Genomic DNA, 18,633 nt, shown 5'->3' on the forward strand with positions numbered 1-18,633 from the left:
GTGTGTGTGTGTGTGTGTGTGTGTATTTATGCCCACACACACAATACTCCAGAGGCCAAAGGCTGGCCATGGTAGAGAATATTTTGAGTGTCAACCCAGGGAATGGTGGCAGGGGGAACATTTAAGTTGGATCATTTGAAAGGGTTGCAGCAGCTTGGTGATTTTGCATTCTTGTGTGAATATGACCCAGCTCCAAATCCTTTCTTGGTTTGTTTTAGAAATGTTTCCTTTTTCTACACCTCTTCACTTCTCTGATCTAAAAACAATCACAGATACTTGACTTATGCTCCTCCAAATACCAGATCCTTAATGAGCATGACAGGACACCTCACCTTGTCACCCTCTTTCTGCTAAGAAATATATATATATATATATATATATATATATATATATATATATATATATATATCTTACCTGATAGTTCTGAGTCTTTGATACTCAGACTGGGAGGTGGAGGAGAGGGAAATGCATAGAGATTTGGAGACTTCAGTTGCAAATGGAGGTTTCCTCTGGCTGAAGAACAGGACTCCCCAGAATGGGGACAGTCAGATGGAAATAGAGCCATAGGGTCTCAGTTGGGAGGCAGTTTTCTTGCTCAGTGATAAAAGACAATGAGGTTTAAGGACTGTCAAGAACAAGGGAGAGTGGTAGGAACAGGCAGGGGAATACGACTTTGAAAGAGTTTCAATGTGCTACAGTGGTCATGCTGTCTGGGCATTTCCCTGAGGGACCACAGCATGGATGGATACATGCTGTTCTCTGTGACCTTGATGGCCAGACAAAAGTCTCTTTCCTGAGTCAGGATTCTCAGGAGAACATCCAGGGAACTAGACTTTATTGAAATGAGAACCAATTCACACTGAGGATTAAATATGGATTTTGTGTGTAAACCTTGGGCATAAGATCTTGTAAACATGAGATACTAAATAAATTTCCAATATTTGTTGTGCAGATCCACAATGAAGATGATAGTCTCTCTTTGGCCCCTCAAAACACTGAATCTCTAGAGTACACTTCTGACTTATTTAGCGCTTTCTCTTTGCCCTTTATTTAGTAACTGTTTCTATTGGTATGGATTTTCCCTCAGCAGCTCCTACCCCAGGCCCATGAGTGTGGATCTTAGACCAACTGTACACTGTTACTTCAAGAGCCAGAGCAACGGAGCTCAGTTGAACAGGAACCAAGTTCCTTTTCTTACATGCCTTGGATATACATTTGTGAAATCAGAAGAGGAAAGATTGGAATGACAGGTAGATCAACTACAGATCGACTTCTTTATAGTAGGTAATTATGGTAGACAATAGCTGCGTTATTGCTATGTAGCCTGGTGAGGGGTCCCAAAAATTTCTTCTTCTGACAGGCCTACCTTGCTCCTACCCTGTGTCAGTCTGCCCTGGTCTTGTTCTGTGGCTCCAAGAGTGGTTTAGTTCTTTACTTTCTGAAAGCTCAGGGCAACTTAGTTAACACATCCAGAGTGAAAGTATCAGAACAAGTTCTGGTGCAGGCATGGACACTTTTAAAGACAGCTCGTGAGAGCCCAGGATCCCGCACAGTGTCTAGGTCAGCATAAAAGTTCCCTTTAGCATGTGTCCTTACTGCCTATCACCGGCCTTTTGCTGGAGCTATACTTCCTCCTGTTGCTCAGGGTTCTATTGTTCCCTGAGGGGCAGCCTCACTGAATAGCAAAAGGCGGATGCTTAAGAGACTTGGAGCTTGATTCCAGTCCCCTGCCTGCAGCAGCTGATGACCCAAGTCAGCGAGGGAACATTTTTGTGCTTCATCTTCCTAATTTGTGAGGAGGCTGTGCTGAGGATATCTGCCCTATGTATGTAGTTGCTATAAATGTACATGGGTTAATATCGCTGGGCATGCGGTGATCAGGATGTATTTGTGAAGGTGATGATGATGGCAGCTTTCTTCCTCACGACCACAGTATCCATACAGGTCTAAGTACAGAATTGTTTGTTCTAGAAAGAAAATCTCTCACTCAGTATAGCTTAAAGCAAACCAGCCTCTGAGTTCTGGAGCCAGAGGTGGCCAATTTGCCATATCTTTATGAGTAATCATGGGTCACCTATAGGAAGAAATGCTAGAGAGAGTCTATTTTCATGCTGCAGAGAGCACGACAGGGCAGCACTACAGCCCCAGACACACAGCATTCTATGTGATGCTGAGATGATTCAGATAACAACAGTTACTGATGACACAAGGGACTCTTCCCTTTGACCACAAATGCTCATTCCTCCCAGGCAGTGAACTGCCCATGTTTCTGTTAGAATAGTTAAAAATATTACCCCAAGCATTTGGTTGTCACGGGAAGTTAATGAGTTGGGCATGAAAAACTTCTTTCTATGACCAGGGCTCAGTGTCCTGAGGATGGCAATCAAAGCCAGTACACCAAGTTTCCTTTGGGAAGAAAAATTAAGAGGTTTTTTTTTTTTTTTCTTTTATACTCAATGTTCTATACCAGGTAGAGGTTTGGATTTTTCTGGGGGTGAACAGGTAGAATGAAGTGAGCTGGAAGCATGATGTGTAACGCTGATTCTACAGTAAATTTCATCTACATTCTCATTTTTACCTTTAGCAGACTTTATCTCCCTACGTACTATGGCCTTCACAGGTGAAGATTTCTGGGATGCATAGTGGCGTCATGAGGCAAAAGTGGCCTTTGAAACAGAAAAGACAGTGCTAGAATAAGACAGGTTGGAGACTGAGAACCGTAGATGGAAGCTATGCTTTCCCTAGGACTGCTGCCTTCTAGCTTTTATGCCGACCCCTCACAGCTTCATAGGGATCATCCGGCCCAGTGGGTAAAGTGGGCACAGGGCTCTCCTCCCAGAGGCACTCCTTACCAGCTTGGTGGGAGGATATGCGGACTCTGGCTCTCTCCAGGAACCTGAGACACCCCACTTGCTCAGGTGACCCTAGATATTTTATTCACAGTTGTATTCGGGACTGTAACTTCTTTGGGAGGATCTGAGGTATGTGCAGTGGAATGGTATGGGTACCATCTCAGTTCGGGGCTGTATGGATGGAAAGGGGGAAATTCCAGTAAGGGAACTAAGATGATAAAACCAGGCAGCCCAAAGGATATACATGGGGGATGGAGGGGTTGAGGGTCATTGTGCTAAAACAGTGGCTCCAGGGTGATGAACTCATATGCAGTTTTTAGATTTTTAGACGGTGAACAAGGAGGAGATGTCTAATATGTGAGTTGTGTAGCCTTGTTTTCAAATCTCATGTGTCCTCCCCTTGGCAAGTGTGGAGGCTCTGCCTTAGAAGGTTATGGCTAAGCTTGAGAATACAATGTCCCTGGGGCTGCTCTCATGGGAGTTTCAGAGATGTTATGGTATATTGAGGTATTGGATTTTTATCAGGATTTTATGATTAATAAATAACCTTGCTTACATAACATGTCTGTGTGTGTCTACATTAAAGAGTCTGGAAGTGAAACACAGGATAAGATGAACTAAAGATTCTCACTTGTCAATGATCAAGACACCTTAGAAAAAGAAAGTGAAGAAGAGAAGAACCAGCTATCTATTGAATTCGTGATTCTATAGGAGAGTATTTGGGGATGGGATCACCTGTGCTGGCCAAGCCTGGCTACTTTTAATTAGGATGCCTCATCTGTCTGTGATCAGCTACTGAGTTTCCTGAAGGCTGGTTGACTGAAAGGGCTCGCTGAGACGGCTAATCGCTGACCCACGTAACCTGTCATCTTCCATCTGGCAAGTCTAGATTTTAGTCCATGATGGTGGCAGCACAATCCCAAGAGAGCATTGTGGAAGCATGCAAAGGCGCTTGAAGCTCGATGTTGTAGCTCGTGTAACATCTTGGTCTCCGCATTCCATTCTTTAAACCAAACCACAAGGTCAAGAAATGGAGTCCACCTCTTAATGGTAGAAGCTGCAAAGAATTGTGGCAATTTTTGCAATTGACCACAGGTGCCCCTTGTGCTTTTGTTAGCTCTACGGGTTTGCTTGCAACCTTTTGAAGTCCCTAAAATCATTCAGGAAAGTGAAATCTGAGAAGAACGCCAGTGTTTGAGAGATTATAAGGATTCATTTTTAATGTCAAAAAATTTCCTAAGCTCTGTAGAATAATTCAAGGACCTTTCAAATGAGTGTTTGAAAAGAATCACTTAATAACTAAATGTTACTGTGAATTTGAGAAAATCTTGAGGTAAATTTGTATCTTTAATCATGTTGGTGTTTATGTGCATTAAAAAGTATTTAACGTTCATATGATATAAGATGCATTATGGTTATAAGCATTGTTCATGCATATAGATAGCATCACAAAGCTCCTTGGAATAGCTCTGGGACCTGATAAAGATTTGGAGGCCCTAGGAAGCCCAAGTTTGAGGACCACTGTTTCAGACCAAATGAAGAACTTGTTAAATACTTTTGGATAATGCCTAGCTCTGTGTGCAGTTACATATTATTGGCTTTGTTGGGAGGATGCCCTGGAAACTTTCCCACATTCTTTATATCGTCTCTTCTCATTCTCAAACCACTCATCCCTTGAGTCAACCAGCCAGATAGGAAATCGCACCATGGAAGGTCAAACACCACATTTATAACTTCTAGGATGCACAAGCAGTTCTGACTGTAGGACTCAGTGTGTGTTTTCCATCCTTGCATAATTCCTGTACCTCAGTGGATATTTATCCAGCAAAGATACATATTTGGAAATTAGAATGGCACATGATGCAAATGTTCCTATGTCAGAACACAATCATGGTCTAGCTTAGGGACTCTTGTAACTTGCTGTCACAGGCTTGGGACAGCATGGGGACAGATACTGGGGTCTACGAAATGGACTACCCCAAATCAGAACTAACCTTCCAAGGGAGGTGGAGACCCACAGAGAAATGAGGGTGGTGAATCCTAGCCGGCCTCCTCAGTGTGCCACTTTTAAAGCCATTTGTGTCAGCTGACCTCCCGTGAATGTCATCAGTCACAGAAAAATCAAGAGCAGCCGTCACTCTTATTTTCCACTTCCAACTAGAATATTAAAAGGAGCTTTAACATTTCCTCCAACAGTGCATTTCAGAGTTCACGTTTCCTCCTGAGGGGCTGCTCTAGATGAGAACTCTTCATTTCAAGCCTGATTTCATTCAGGAAGTGCCTGAGAATTAGGCAAGAGCAGCAAGACCAGCAAACTAAAAGCTCCTCTGCAAGACTTAGCTACTGTCTCCCAGGTGTGCTTGGCAGGAGGTCAGTCCTCTGGAACTGGATGCTTACTTCTTGCCAGCTTGCTCATTGTCCCCGCCACCACTGACACAACCTGTACCGTCATCCCCATCTTTGCAAGAAGTGTTGACATGATGCCAAGATGAACACTCCACAGACTCTGTATTAACCTATTAACCTTCCACCTGGAACTCGGCCCTTCCTGGGAGAGCTAACATGGAGAATAAACTAAGTGCAGGTTATCCTTGCCTTCCTTCTTTTCATCCTCCAGGAGAGAGGTAGCCTAGTTGGTCTAGCGACTCTCTGCAGTAACAAAGAAATGAGAACCCTGTCGATCTGGGAAGGGGGAGCAGATCAGGAAGCCACAGGCTTGTTTTCTAACAGAGGGCCACTGACTCGTCCTTCAACCCCTTGAATCCAGAAGCTCCAGGCCAAAAGTGTAGAACACAACTATCATGGCTCAACACTGTAGTGCTATTTACTCATCAGTGAAGCCAATGGGGCAGAGCTTTGGAATTTCAGCCTTCTTAAACATTAGGCTGTGAGGGGAAGGCCAAGAAGGATGAGTTATGCTTCTAGAAGACTGTGTTGTTGAAGCCCGGTGTGTGACTTCTCAGTCTTGGGACCTGAATAAGAGGCAACAGAATGTCATCTTGTGTCCTCCCCAAATCCATATTTGACACATAACCCCTGAAATGATGGGCTTATGAGATGGGGTGTTGGAAATGATTAGGTGATAAGAGATCTTCCACGAATAAAGTCAGCACACTTAGAAAAGAGGACTTGGGATGGAGCTTGTCAGCCCCTCCTACCATGTGAGGACAAGCAGAGGTATTATGCATGAGGGTTAGGTCCTCACCAGACACTGGACGAGGAGATCTTGGAATTGGAGCCTACAAAGCCACGAGTAAATATCTGTTGTTTATAAGGTACTCAGTTAAAGGGTGATTCTTTCTGTTCTGTTGGAACAAAACTTTCTGCTCCTTGAAGACGATTCTTCCCAGGGCTTGAGAAGCTCATTCCTCTGACTCTACAACTGTTTGGGTGGTTACTTCAGTGGAAACAGGTTCTTTGGCATCAAGCAAGTAGAGGTCAGGGTGCTGCTAAACATGGGAATGCCCAGGACAACAAAACAGTATCCAGCCTTAAATGTCTATGGTAGTAAAGTTGACTGAGGGAAAGTCTGCAAACTCAATGACTGAGGGATGGAATCTCTGAAAAGACCAGAAGGTGAAGGGAGGGCTAAATGAGCTGGTACCACAGCTCAGGGCCAAGAACAACTGAACTGGGAAACCAGCTCTGAAACCTGGAGGCAACTTGCCCATACATACGACAGAACAGTAAGTTGTAGAAGAACCCTCATTTATTTTGTTAAATGCCGTTCTCTCCATCAACTACATAGAGGGATGTATAGAAGACATGAGTGTAATCGCCTTCCCTTGAAATCTCTATCTGATATGAGCAGGAACTCTGACTGCTGTAATGGAAATGAAGTTAGTATGAAGGAAAGAATTTGCTCATCAAAAAGTCAAGTGTCGGGGCTGGAGAGATGGCTCAGCAGTAAAGAGCACTGACTGCTCTTCCAGAGGTCCGAGTTCAATTCCCAGCAACCACATGGTGGCTCACAACCATCTGTAATAGGATCTGATGCCCTCTTCTGGTGTGTGTGAAGACAGTGACAGTGAACTCACATACATAAAATAAATAAATAAACCTTTTACAAAATGTCAAGTATCTAGGAAGATGAGCACTAGGCTAGCCTTTTACTATAGAATGTTGACTATTTTTGAGAGTAGGGAGAGTGAGAGAGAGCAAAAAAGTGAGAGTAAGAGTGAGAGAGAGAGAGAGAGAGAGAGAGAGAGGATTTACTCTGAATGTGTGGAATCATGGCTCTGTGAACTCTGGTCCCAGAGCCAGGGTGAGTATGTATGTTCCCCATGTTATTCATCCCCTTTCCTACTCATGCAGACCCGGTGATGGAACCACAGGCTGGTTTACCAAAGGGGTACATGCCCCTTCCCTGGATTTGACTTACATGTTGACACGATGGCAGTTATCCTTTTCCCAAGTGCTAACAGACACAGTGGGCTCTGCCCCTTGCCTGTCCTCCTTCATCCTGCCTGAAACTCCTCTTCCACTTTAGAGAGGGTCAATGGGAGTCTGAAGACTTGGTGGAAAGGCCCTTGTAATTTCTTCCTTGTTGGTTTCTGGCTTGATCTCTTGAGAGATCATGAGCATACTGGCTCCAGATAGGGCTTCAGCTTATGAGCACCTTGAGAAGAGCGCAAGGATTCTATGCTGTTTGTCTCTGCATTTGAAACCCCAGTGAGCCTAAGATGGATGGATGTGGGTGGGGTAAGAGGATGGATAGACTGGAAGGGTGGACAGACAGACTGTTGAGTGGATGGATTAGTAGAAGGAGAGAGAGATCAATGGAGGTGTGGTGATTCAGGGATGATCATTTTGCACTGTACTTGTTGGCTACCTGTAGGGTATTTGATAACTGCTTCTTCTTTCTGGTGTGTACCATCCCATGGGTGTTTCGGGGGCTGGGAGGGAAGCGTTTTGTAGAGTTGAATTGAAAACATGTTACAACTGAGGAAACTGAGGTCAGGATTTGGATTTGTATGTAGAAATTAGACACATACCCACCCACCCCCAGCCTGTTCTGTGTTGATCAGAACATTCTATCTCTCTTCCAGAGCTGTAATAAATCAGTTGAGGCAGATCAGACACTCAAGCCCCTTTATTGTTTTGGACAGGCAGGGCCCCTCTTTGTAGAAAACAGCCCCAGAGCTTCATGGGAGAAGAACAAAAACTGGTTCTGGCTTGTGCACAGTCCTACAATTGTCATTGCCCAGGTAAAAACTTTCTGGCACAGTGTTGAGCTTAAGCTGAGAGCTTTCTGGGGATGGGGTAGATTGTACAACGGTGGGCGGGCAGTCCACAAGCTGAGCCTGAGCAATTAAGGCCACAGATGTGGTCAAACAGAAGCTGACATCCCCACTTGTGATTCGCTAGATGTGTGTCTTTGTAACTTGCTTAACCTCACAAAGCTTTAGTCTCTCCAGCTGGAGAATGGAGGTAATTACAATACTAACTTCAGAGTGAGCTTAAATGGGGAAAAAAGGTGTGCAAAACACTTCTGTGACTGTGGTCAAGTACTTGCTCAATAAGCAGGGCTCTAGTGTCAGCTCCCTGGTACTACCTTTGTATTCTGTCTCCTGCTCAAGGTTGGCAGTTAGCAGCACATAGAGGCAGGGAAGCTGTCAGCTGCCTGCTTTAAATGGCATCGAGGATAGCTCTGTCTTGTATTATTAGAGATGTCAGCCAGAGAACATGGGATTTCCAGCCAATCACCTCATTTGTTCAGCTACTAAGTGTGGTCTAGTTATCAGAGGCAAGCCCGCCACAGTGCCCATCTTTTGCATTTATTTATTTTTTTGTCTCAGGAAGTTTTGCCAGAGGAGGAAATTGAGTTGTGGCTTGGTTACAACCCAAGATGCAGGCAGTTTTCCTTTTTGATAGGCGCATCCACTGGCCCTCCCAATGGCCCCAGGAAACATGCAGGAATTGAGCATCTCAGTCAGCAGGTCAGCCCAGGAATTGATACCATTTGAAAGAGGATGGAGAATAAGCAAGTGCTATGTGATCAGAGCTTTGCACACTCCCTTGCAGGAGGAACAAACCAATTAACTAATGGAATGTGGAACATCTCTGGGAGCTGCAGGGGCTCCAGGCAGCCAAGAAAAGTGGCCAAACAAGTCCCTGTGTGGATAGGAGTTTGCTGCTGGTGCTAAGTCTGGCCACAACTAAAGCTTTAAACTGGCTCTGGGCAATTCACATGAATTCTGCCCATTTTCTCGCTCATGGGCAAACTGTAGAGCCCTCTTTAAAAGAGACAATTTCTGTATCAGGGCCAAACAGCAAACCAAGTTCTTCCCATGCTGGAATCTTGACTCTTGAGCCCCTAAACACTGGTGGCTCTCATGCCACCTTCAGTGGCAATGGTGCCTGGATCTCTCTTCTCTGCTGACTCCTGTCTGTTCAGGCTGAAGATGCTATTCTCTCTGTCTTTGTCTGTCTGTCTGTTATCTCTACTGTCTCTCTCTGTCTGTCTCTGTTTCTCTGTCTGTCTGTCTGTCTGTCTGTCTGTCTGTCTCTCTGTCTCTGTATCTGCAGGTGTACACACCTATGCATGTGCATGTACATGACAGAGATACATGCTGGGCATATTTTCCTTTCACTGTCCACTTTAGGTTTTTCAAGACAAGGGCTTTTACTGAACCTGGAGCTTTCCCTTTCAGCTAGACCGACTAGCTAACAACCCCCCAGGATTTGCCATCTTTGTCTACCCCTCAATATCCAGTTATAGGTGGATGCCATTATGCCTGGTTTTTACACGGGTGCTGGGAATCTGAACTCAGGGCCTTGAGCTTTTCATGGTAAGCCTTTTACACAGAGCCACCTCCAGAGACACGGTAGATGCCAAACCTTTCTGGGATTTGACTCCCAGAGGCAGAGATTTTCAGTGGGTGCCCAGCAAACTGAGTGACAGGCCTGGAGCAAAATGTGCAAGTGGTCAACTAGTGATGTCTGCTGTGGACGGAGACACATAGGCCTATTTAGCTAAAATTCAGAGAGTGATTTAGAAGTGTTTGTAGAGTGAATGGTCAAGTGAGTAATGAGTAGACTGGATAGGGGAGGCATCATGGTGAAGGTTACATAATTTGTTGTAGAGTGTAGACTAGAAAGCTGTCTTTTTGTTTATTTTTTGAATAGGGTCTCCCTATTTAGTCCTTAGTGGCCTGGACCTTGCTATAAAGACCAGGGTGGCCTCTAACTCACAGAGATCTCTGCCACACTCTCCACTGAAAGCTACCTTTTGATCGACAGCTCTGAATCTTTCTTGTATCGTTTATTCTTGACATTAGCTCAGAGCATAGGGCTATGGAAAAAAAATCATAAGCAAAAACGGGGCTAGAGGACAGAATCTGGCAAAGGGCAAAGTTCCTTCCCCAGCTCCCAGTTGATGTAGTTAGAGATTAACCCTAGCCTGGGCTAAAGGCCTCTGCTGAAAGGAAGCAACCAGAGGGAGGAAACTCCTGTGTTCTCTACCTTGCAAATAAGAGCTCATATGAATTATTTTAACTGAGATTATAAGCCACACATCCTCCATCTAGAAATCATTTTTTAAAACGAGTGCAAGATGTATATATGTACGTATTTTTGTACATTGAATCACATCTGGACATGATCTATCCTCATAAATTGATGCTTAGTTAGATGATTAGAAAATTCTGAGTATTGAATTGTTGGATTAGGAGCTGGTCTTGGGCTACCTGTGAGGCACATTACTGCATTTACATTCTCATGTGAAGATCTCTCTTGGGGCAAAGAGAGGTATAGAGAGGACTTAGGAGCTGCTAGTTTGTTTTCCCTCCTCATTTTGAGTCCCACTAGACCACTTATTAGGGAGGGCTTGGGGTGCAGAAGAAGAGTGCAGCTCTGTCATTACCAAGCAGGGTTGAATTGCATGCTGTCGGAATCACACAGTGAAGTCATTCCCCCCCGACCCCAGTGCCTGCGAATGTGCTCATTTGGAGGCTAGCTTTACCGTCAGAAGGAGGGTGAGATAGGCAGGTAGCAGGCCATTGAGACTGGTTCCCTTGGGAAAATGCTGTGGGAAGATGAAGACAGGCCTCTGGGTAATGATCCCATCAAGTAATCTTAAGGACTGCCAGCAACTACAGGAATCCAGGGGGAGATGGTTGGGACCGAGCTCTCCATTAGAGCTCCAAAAGGGGCCAGCCCTGCCAGTATCTTGATCTCAGACTTTAGCTTCTCTCTTTATTTACATATATATATATATATGTAAATATATATATATATGTAAATATATATATGTACATATATATATGTGTGTGTGTGTGTGTATCTCTGTATATGTATATATTTTCATATGAACATTTAATTTTTATTTATTTGCATGTATGTAGGTGTCTGTAGAGGCCAGGAGAGCTGGAGGCTAGGAGAGAGAGTATTAGATTCCCTACAGCTGGTTGTGAGCCATCCAACGTTGGTGCTGATATCTGAACTTGAGTTCTCTTGAAGAACAGCAAGTGCTCTTAATCACTGTGCCATCTTTTCCGCCCCTAATACATTTCCGTTGCTCAAGCCATTCACTCTGTAGCAGCCCCAGGGCTCTGATGGATGACTTGACTCCAAGAAGGTAACAGGAGAATCGGGTTGCTCAGCACCTCCTGACATGGACACATCAAGCTCTCAACCTGCTGACCAGGGGTGTCTGAGTGCAGCAGGCTACATCTCATCCTCATCTAGTATGGGAATTTATGATGGGCTGGGTGAGGGGAGGTTTTCGTCTGTGATGGCAAAGTTTATTAGGTATAAGATGAGGCAGGCCCTGGCCATATGACTTGGGTGCATAAGGCAAAGTGGGAAGGACCTGGCTTTATCCCCAGAGAGTAAGCTTTTCAGGGTCTGTTGTAGATGGGAGGAAGTACTCTCAAAGCCCCAGTGAGCCAAAGACCAGAGGGCAGAGGTCATGAGAATTGGAGCTTGTATGTGTCAAGTAGCTTTGGCTTGCTTCTATTAGGCCTGTTAGTCTCGGGACAGAATGAAGATAACAGATGTTTCATCAATTTGAAGAACCATTGCATGGACACCAGATTTTGAGAGCCTCATTTTTGATAAACCCACACCGAAGTCAGGATAACATCTGTACCTCAACTGGAAGAGACAACTGTAGTCACAGCTTTTGATTGTTCCTGATGTGGCTTTGGCCATAGGGCTATGTCCCTACATCCCACAGTAATATCACCGCTCTTATCCTCTGTGACGTCTGCAACCAGGGTAAGGCATTGGGGCACTAGAACCACATGAATCTCTTCTTGCTTGAGCCATTTATCACAGAACCTTCCAGAGACATGTGGTCTCAGGGGCAAAACCATAGCTGAGATTCCATATGAAGACCTGTAGTGTATTTCACGGTTCTAGGATTAGAAACTGTTGTGACCTTTTTTTGGTGAAGGATGTACTTTCCTGCATGGACCCTGGCTGGATGTTTTCAGAATGTCTGACTCTAGTAAGCTACCCTTGACACAGAACCTTCCCTTCCCAAAGGATTCAATGAACTGAGCAAGTCAACCCTGAGCACAGATGGGAGGCAACGTCAGAGCTTTATCTCATACTCTAGCCAATGTCACCCAGTGTTAAAGGACAGGTGCAAAAGGGGAAATGGAGAGTCTTCTCAGAGTCTGCCGATGGAGAAAGGCACACAGGGCTGCCTCTGTTCTATTTCAGGAAGATCAGTCCAAAGAGTAGAAAAGGCTCTCAGAGGGCTGGAGAGCTGTTTCCCCGGGGGAGCAGACTAAAGCAAGCACCATCTTATGAGATGCTAAAAGATGAGGTTGCTACCCTAGACAAAGGCCAATGCCAAGCTCATCTTCTTGGTATCCTCTACTCATGCAAACAAATTCTCTTAAACTCACAAGAAAGACTCAGGGTATGTATGGAAAAACAGCCCATCCAGGCACTCTTTGCTCATCTCTAGGATGCATGACAGTCTTTGTAAACCATTGTACATAGCAGAGCTGCTGGGGAAACATGTCAAGTTTCATGCAGGTCCCCTCTCCTCATATCCGGTATCTGTGCTCCTCGCTAGTAGGGATTTGGTTGTTGTAGCCTGGTTTGCCCAATGCAGTCCTTGTCCTGGCAGAGGTTTGGCTACAAGTCCTAAGTCATCTGAGCACTTTTTGTCTCTTCTAGTTGAAGCGAGATTACCAATCTTGGGTTCAGTGTGTGCATCCTGTGCAGGACACTCTAGGCCAGATAGCAGGGCTTTATGTTGGATCTCTTTCTCAAGGATCAGTCATTTAGCAAGTGTCTTGTCCACTTGCAAGGATCAAGCATTCCAGCCTTGATTTTCAGGGCCTGGGTAAGAGGATATTGGAGAGCAGAAAGAATTTCAGGAGCAAAAACTCACAGTGGGGCTGCATGGGGGTGTGTAATGGTTAATTTTGACTTTCACTTAGTTTTGACTTTTAACTTGATTGGATTACTAAACACCTAGGGGATTGGGTATGGTGGCACATGCCTGGAGTCCCCAGTACTTGGGAGGCAAAGGCAGGGAGATTGCCATAATTCTGAGGCCAGCTTCTTATCAAGCCACAGACCAGAAAAGTTACATAATGAGACCTAGTCTCAAAAGAAAAAAAAAACCCAGATCAATTAATTCATTAAAAAAATCACCTTAGGGTTTAACAAGGTATACCTTTAGGTATATCTGTAAGGATATTCCTGAGAGGTCTAACTGAGCAGGATAGATGTAGGTGACACAGTCACATAGGCCAGTTTTGGGCTTTATAGTAAGAACAACAAGAGAAAACCAGGGAACATCAGCATTTATCTCTCCCCACTTCCTGACTAAGGACGTAATCTGACTAATACTTCATGCTCCTGCCACCATGCTTTCTGGGATACGATGAGCTGTATTCCCTCAGCCGAAGAGCTTTTAGAAACAAATCTTTTTTCCCTAAAGTTGCCTCTTATATTTGGTCACAAGAAAGTAGCTAATAGATGCTGTTTTTAACTACTTGGAGGAAGTACCAAGGGAGAGCTTGAGCTAGAGATATATACTAGTGGGGGTGATGGTGATGGTGATGGTGGTGGTGATGAGAGTGTATGTGTATACATGCAGGTATGCATAATGCAAGTGTGTATGTGTGTATACACAGGCATGCATAATGCAAGTGTGTGTTTGTATGATTGTGTGTGTGTCTGTGTGTAAGTTGTATTTAAGCATAAGCACCTCTACATTTTTGTGTCCTACATGTGCATGCGTAGGGCAAATGCCAATGTGACATGCACATCTCCATGCCGGTGTTTCTGCTTTGGTCCTCATGGTAAGAGGTGATGCTTAGGATATTTAACAATTAGCCTCCCAGGGGCACTTACCAACCAGAGCAGACACTGTAAGTAACCTAGCATCACTCAGAGTCATAGGTAGCCTATAAGGTTCATGGAAGTGGTCAGCTTTAGGGAATATGGGCGGCAGTTAAAACATCTCAATATTTTGACAGCTGGTGACCTTCTTTGTGCTAACCAGTGATTCTGAAGTTACCACAGACAAACTTGGGTAAGTCATTGGGAAAGTTTGTTCTGGCTAAGGTGGGCTTGGTTTTCGGTTCAAAGAATGACATGGTTGGAGTGACTATGTTTGTAAGTTGGTGAAAGATGAAGCAAGATGACACTTGCCATGTGTCCGGCACTTAAGTGGTTAATGTTACTGATGCCATCAAGGTCATTGTGAAAACAACACATCATGTTTTCATGTATAGCTATGGAGATAATGCAGACTCAGCCTTTAAGCCCAGTTTGCTGTAAACAAGTCATCAAAGCAAAGCTATTGAATGCCCCAAGCCTCAGTTTTCCCATCTGCACAATACAGATCACAGTATGTCCCTGTTGGTTTATTGTAGTGTCATGAACACTGGGCATACCAGGTGATGAGTACATGAGTCCTGTTACTGTTCTCATGATGACATTGATATGTTGGAGCCCTCTGTAGTCTGCTGGAACCTGACAACCTTTATAGATCATTGGGCCAAACCTGTCATTTCAGGGAAGGGACTGTTGTGGCCTGGAGAGATGTGGCAGAGAACTGACTTCAGGCTTTTTGGGCCTGTGACCAAGGATGTTGGCTGAGCCATAAGGAGCTTGCATCCTGGTATGGCTTTGCTCACTCCGCTGAGCTCCAGGCTTCACAGCTGAAGGTGGGTCCACGTGAGATGCTTGCACTCGATAAGTTTACATTACTTACAATAAACTTGGACTCTGACCACCATGGATAACTTGGTCTCATTTTTCATACATGGCTGTAGTAACAGACACTCTTCATGGCCTACAGGCTCCTAGTGACTTTAGAGAGAGAAGTAAGGCCACATCTCTGTCTTCCCTGTTTGATGGCTGGCTTGGTGGGCTTGCCTAGGTGCAGCTGACTCTATTACCCAAGAGCCTTCTCTTCACATTGTAAGGCCTGTGTTGGTGTTGTCTTTTAGTGGCACAGGCAGAAATTCTATAGAGACAAGGGCTACTAGAATCTGGGTACCAAATACTATAGAAGCTGGTTGCTGCTTTTAGGGATGGTGGGAGAGCTAGATCTTGGTTGCTAGTGAGGTATTTAATTGCTACTCTGCAGAGTAGGTTTTTGGAAAAGGAGTCAGAGATATTAATATTTCCAGGGCATTTGCATTCTGTCAGATACCTGAGTGAATGGCACATGCTAACTTTCACAGTCTTCACAAGATTATGAGCCAAGCAAGTACGATGACATCCCTAATTTTATCTATAAAGAAATGGGGGTACCAAATATTCCTTCACTGCCAGGCCATGTCCCTTACAGGGAGGAGAGGAATTAGAACTTAGAGGTAGGGTTTGGGGCATGTCCTTTCTGAGCTGAGCTGGATGATGGGATAGAGTGCAATGCCTCCTCTTCCCCTTTGGTGAGATTCAGGCAGAACACTGGGAAAGTGAGAGAAAAAGCCCTTATGTAGGCAGACAGGGGCTCCAGAGCTTTGAGGAGGGGCCAGGGCTCCCAAAGGGCAGCTGATGCCACATTCCAAGGCAGCCCTGCACAGTTGCTTAGAGAACTTCAGGGGAATGTTGGGAGCATCATTAATCATGGGGAACCTTGTGGGGACTGACTCTACTTTACCCTGTCTCTCCCCTCTTACTTCTAGAATCCTACAGGAAAAAAGGGCTTCCATAAAGAGAGCGCTTCTGGGGGCACTCTAGAGGATGGGCTTCTGGAATCACAGAGGATCTGTGGCTGGGACCAGCTTTGTCCAATTTGATTGCTTAGCTCTGTCAAAGGCCTGGGCTCCCATCAATGGCTGCAGAGGAATCAAAGCTTGTGAAACCAAGGTTTCCCAGGTTTCCTGGGAGTTTCCCAGGCCAGGCCAGCAGAATGAAAAAGGAATGACAGCTAAGGAAAGACTCCTGGTAGGGGAGGTAGGGGAGAGAAGGATTGGGACGGGCCAATAATTCTGGGAGCTTTGTAAATGTGAAGAGGTGACATGCCACTGGGAAGAGGAAGTAAGTGGTTGAAAGCCACTGGCAAAGCCTCGTCAGCCACATTTGTGAGCTTGCGTTCTTACATGTCAGCAGCACGGGTGGCTGCACAGTGATGGAGCATTGGTCAATGGGTCTCCTCATATGGACATGAACAGTTAGCCTGGTTTATCTATCCCTATGTGTCCTTCTCTCTCCGTCTCCATCAGCACTATGGAGTGGGGAGAGATATGCTTGAGGTAAATGGATTGTGGTAACAGAAGAACTAAAGACAAGTAGCCACATGTCTTCTACCCTACTGGAATATCCTGGCTGAGCTCACCTCAGGAGAAGGGCCAGCCAAGCTCTTCAGAGGTGGTATGGCCTTTTTCTAGCCCTCCACATCTCTGTACTTGATGGCTAAGATCACATTGAAAGACTCCCTGGGGGCTATTTTATGCTGCTGCAGCGTGAGCATTTTCTCTAGGATCCCACCTGCAGCCCTGTGAGTGCACACTCTCCCATACCGCATCCCTGAGGGAGGGCCTTGGATGATCCAGGAGGAAGGCACAGCCTTAGCCAAGGCCTGCTTTAGCTTCCAGAGAGGGGACATCCATGGCCTGGTCTTAAAGCAAACTGACCCAACACGGCAGCATTTCCCGGGAGATAGGCCTTTGTTATTAGGAGGGCTTCATGTCTTCCTCTTGGGAAGAGCACAATATGTTCAGATCCACTCTCTTTCCTTGACTCTCGGTGTCTTTCAGTGTCTAAGAGAGGAAGTGCATCAGGCTTTACACAGGTGAAAGAATTTTGAGTTCATTTTTAAACTGGTGACTAGTTCATATCCCAGTAGGCAATGGGCTCCTCCTGTTCCCTGAGCAAGCCTGAGGCCAACACAATGCCTTCAATGGCGGGGGCGGGGGTGGGGTGGGGTGGGGTGGGGTGGGGGGGTGGGGGGGAGTGAGTAGCAGCAACAGGGGTGGAGGGATTCTTGGCAGAAGAGCTGGATTCTCAGGTCTATGATGCTTGGAACTCACCTCTTTGGAGGCTGCTACCTCCAGTTTTACGTTTGGTTCACAGGCACTCACATTAACATACTCAGTTAATTCAGCATGGATTGGATAGAAAACACGCCCCTTTTACTTTTCGACCTAAGATCATGTTGGTGCCAATTTCCTTTTAAAATAATTCATTACCTGTAGGCCACTGGCGTGAAATCCCAGCAGTAGCACCCCATCAATCCTCCCTCGTATAATTTCAAGGCCTCTCCTCTCTCACCCTCCCCTAGGGGGTCCTTGGCCTCTGTGTGTATACACTCATGTTGGTTTTTTTTCTTCCTCTCACACATTCATTGTGCGGCTTTCCTTAATTTGGTGTCCCACCAGGTGCCAGTGGGGGACCACTCAAACACTATGTCAGTGATCTCAAAATTGAACCTCAAGGCTTTTTTTTTCTGCCAGTGGCCAGAGCAGATGTGTGGCACACTTTATTAACTCAAGTACCCACGAGTTGAAAATTTCATTAGTTTGAGGGGAGGGCTACGTCTCATCAAGGGACCTGGTCTGGACAGACTCTTTGTGTCAAGCTGACCCCTAGCAAAACGGATTATTGTTCTAAATGAGACAAGTGATCTAATGTTCTGCCTATTAGGCACCCACGGCCTGTAACCTTTTGGAATACAAGTGTGGGAAAACAGTGTGTTGTGCTACACCCCGGACTGCACATTCCTGACAGGTGGCAGCTGGCATCTTAGCAACTGTCACAACGAGCCCAGAATTATCCCGTGCTTCCCTAAGGCCAGGTATTGGGTGGGGTCAGGAAGCCACCTGCCTTGGAGGAAGGAGCCCAGAAAAGCAGGGATCAACCTCCATTGTCACCCTGTGACCGGCCAGGGGACATTTACAGCCAGGGTATAAACTGGGAGGAGAATAGGGGCTGCCTGGCTTTTGTTCTTCCTGGGTTATCCTGACTCTGGGCTTTGCAGTGGGGCTGTGGGACACACAGAGAGAAGCCTGGCTGGCTTGTTGTACAAAGAGGTCCTTGGAATTTGTGACTGAGCCACCAGAGCAGCCCCCATCCCTGTAAAGACCACCTTTCAAAACCACATCACCTGGGGCCATCCCGTTGCTTAGGGAAAAGGCAGTCACGTTTATTCCATCCAACAGCTCAGAGGCCCCTCCAGCCCATGACAGGGACAATAGAGCTCCTCTGGGACCCAGGTGTGTTCAGAGAGTGATGTTGGGGAATGAGGCTTGACCGGTCATATTCACATGTGGAAGGTGGAGAGAGAAAGAATGTGGTATTCTGCCCACGGAGCTGAGAGGGGCTCTAAAAGCAGGAGGGTAGGGATAGCCAGAACAATAGG

This window comes from Arvicanthis niloticus, chromosome 11 (assembly GCF_011762505.2).
Source record: "Arvicanthis niloticus isolate mArvNil1 chromosome 11, mArvNil1.pat.X, whole genome shotgun sequence".
NCBI classification, from domain to species: domain Eukaryota; kingdom Metazoa; phylum Chordata; class Mammalia; order Rodentia; family Muridae; genus Arvicanthis; species Arvicanthis niloticus.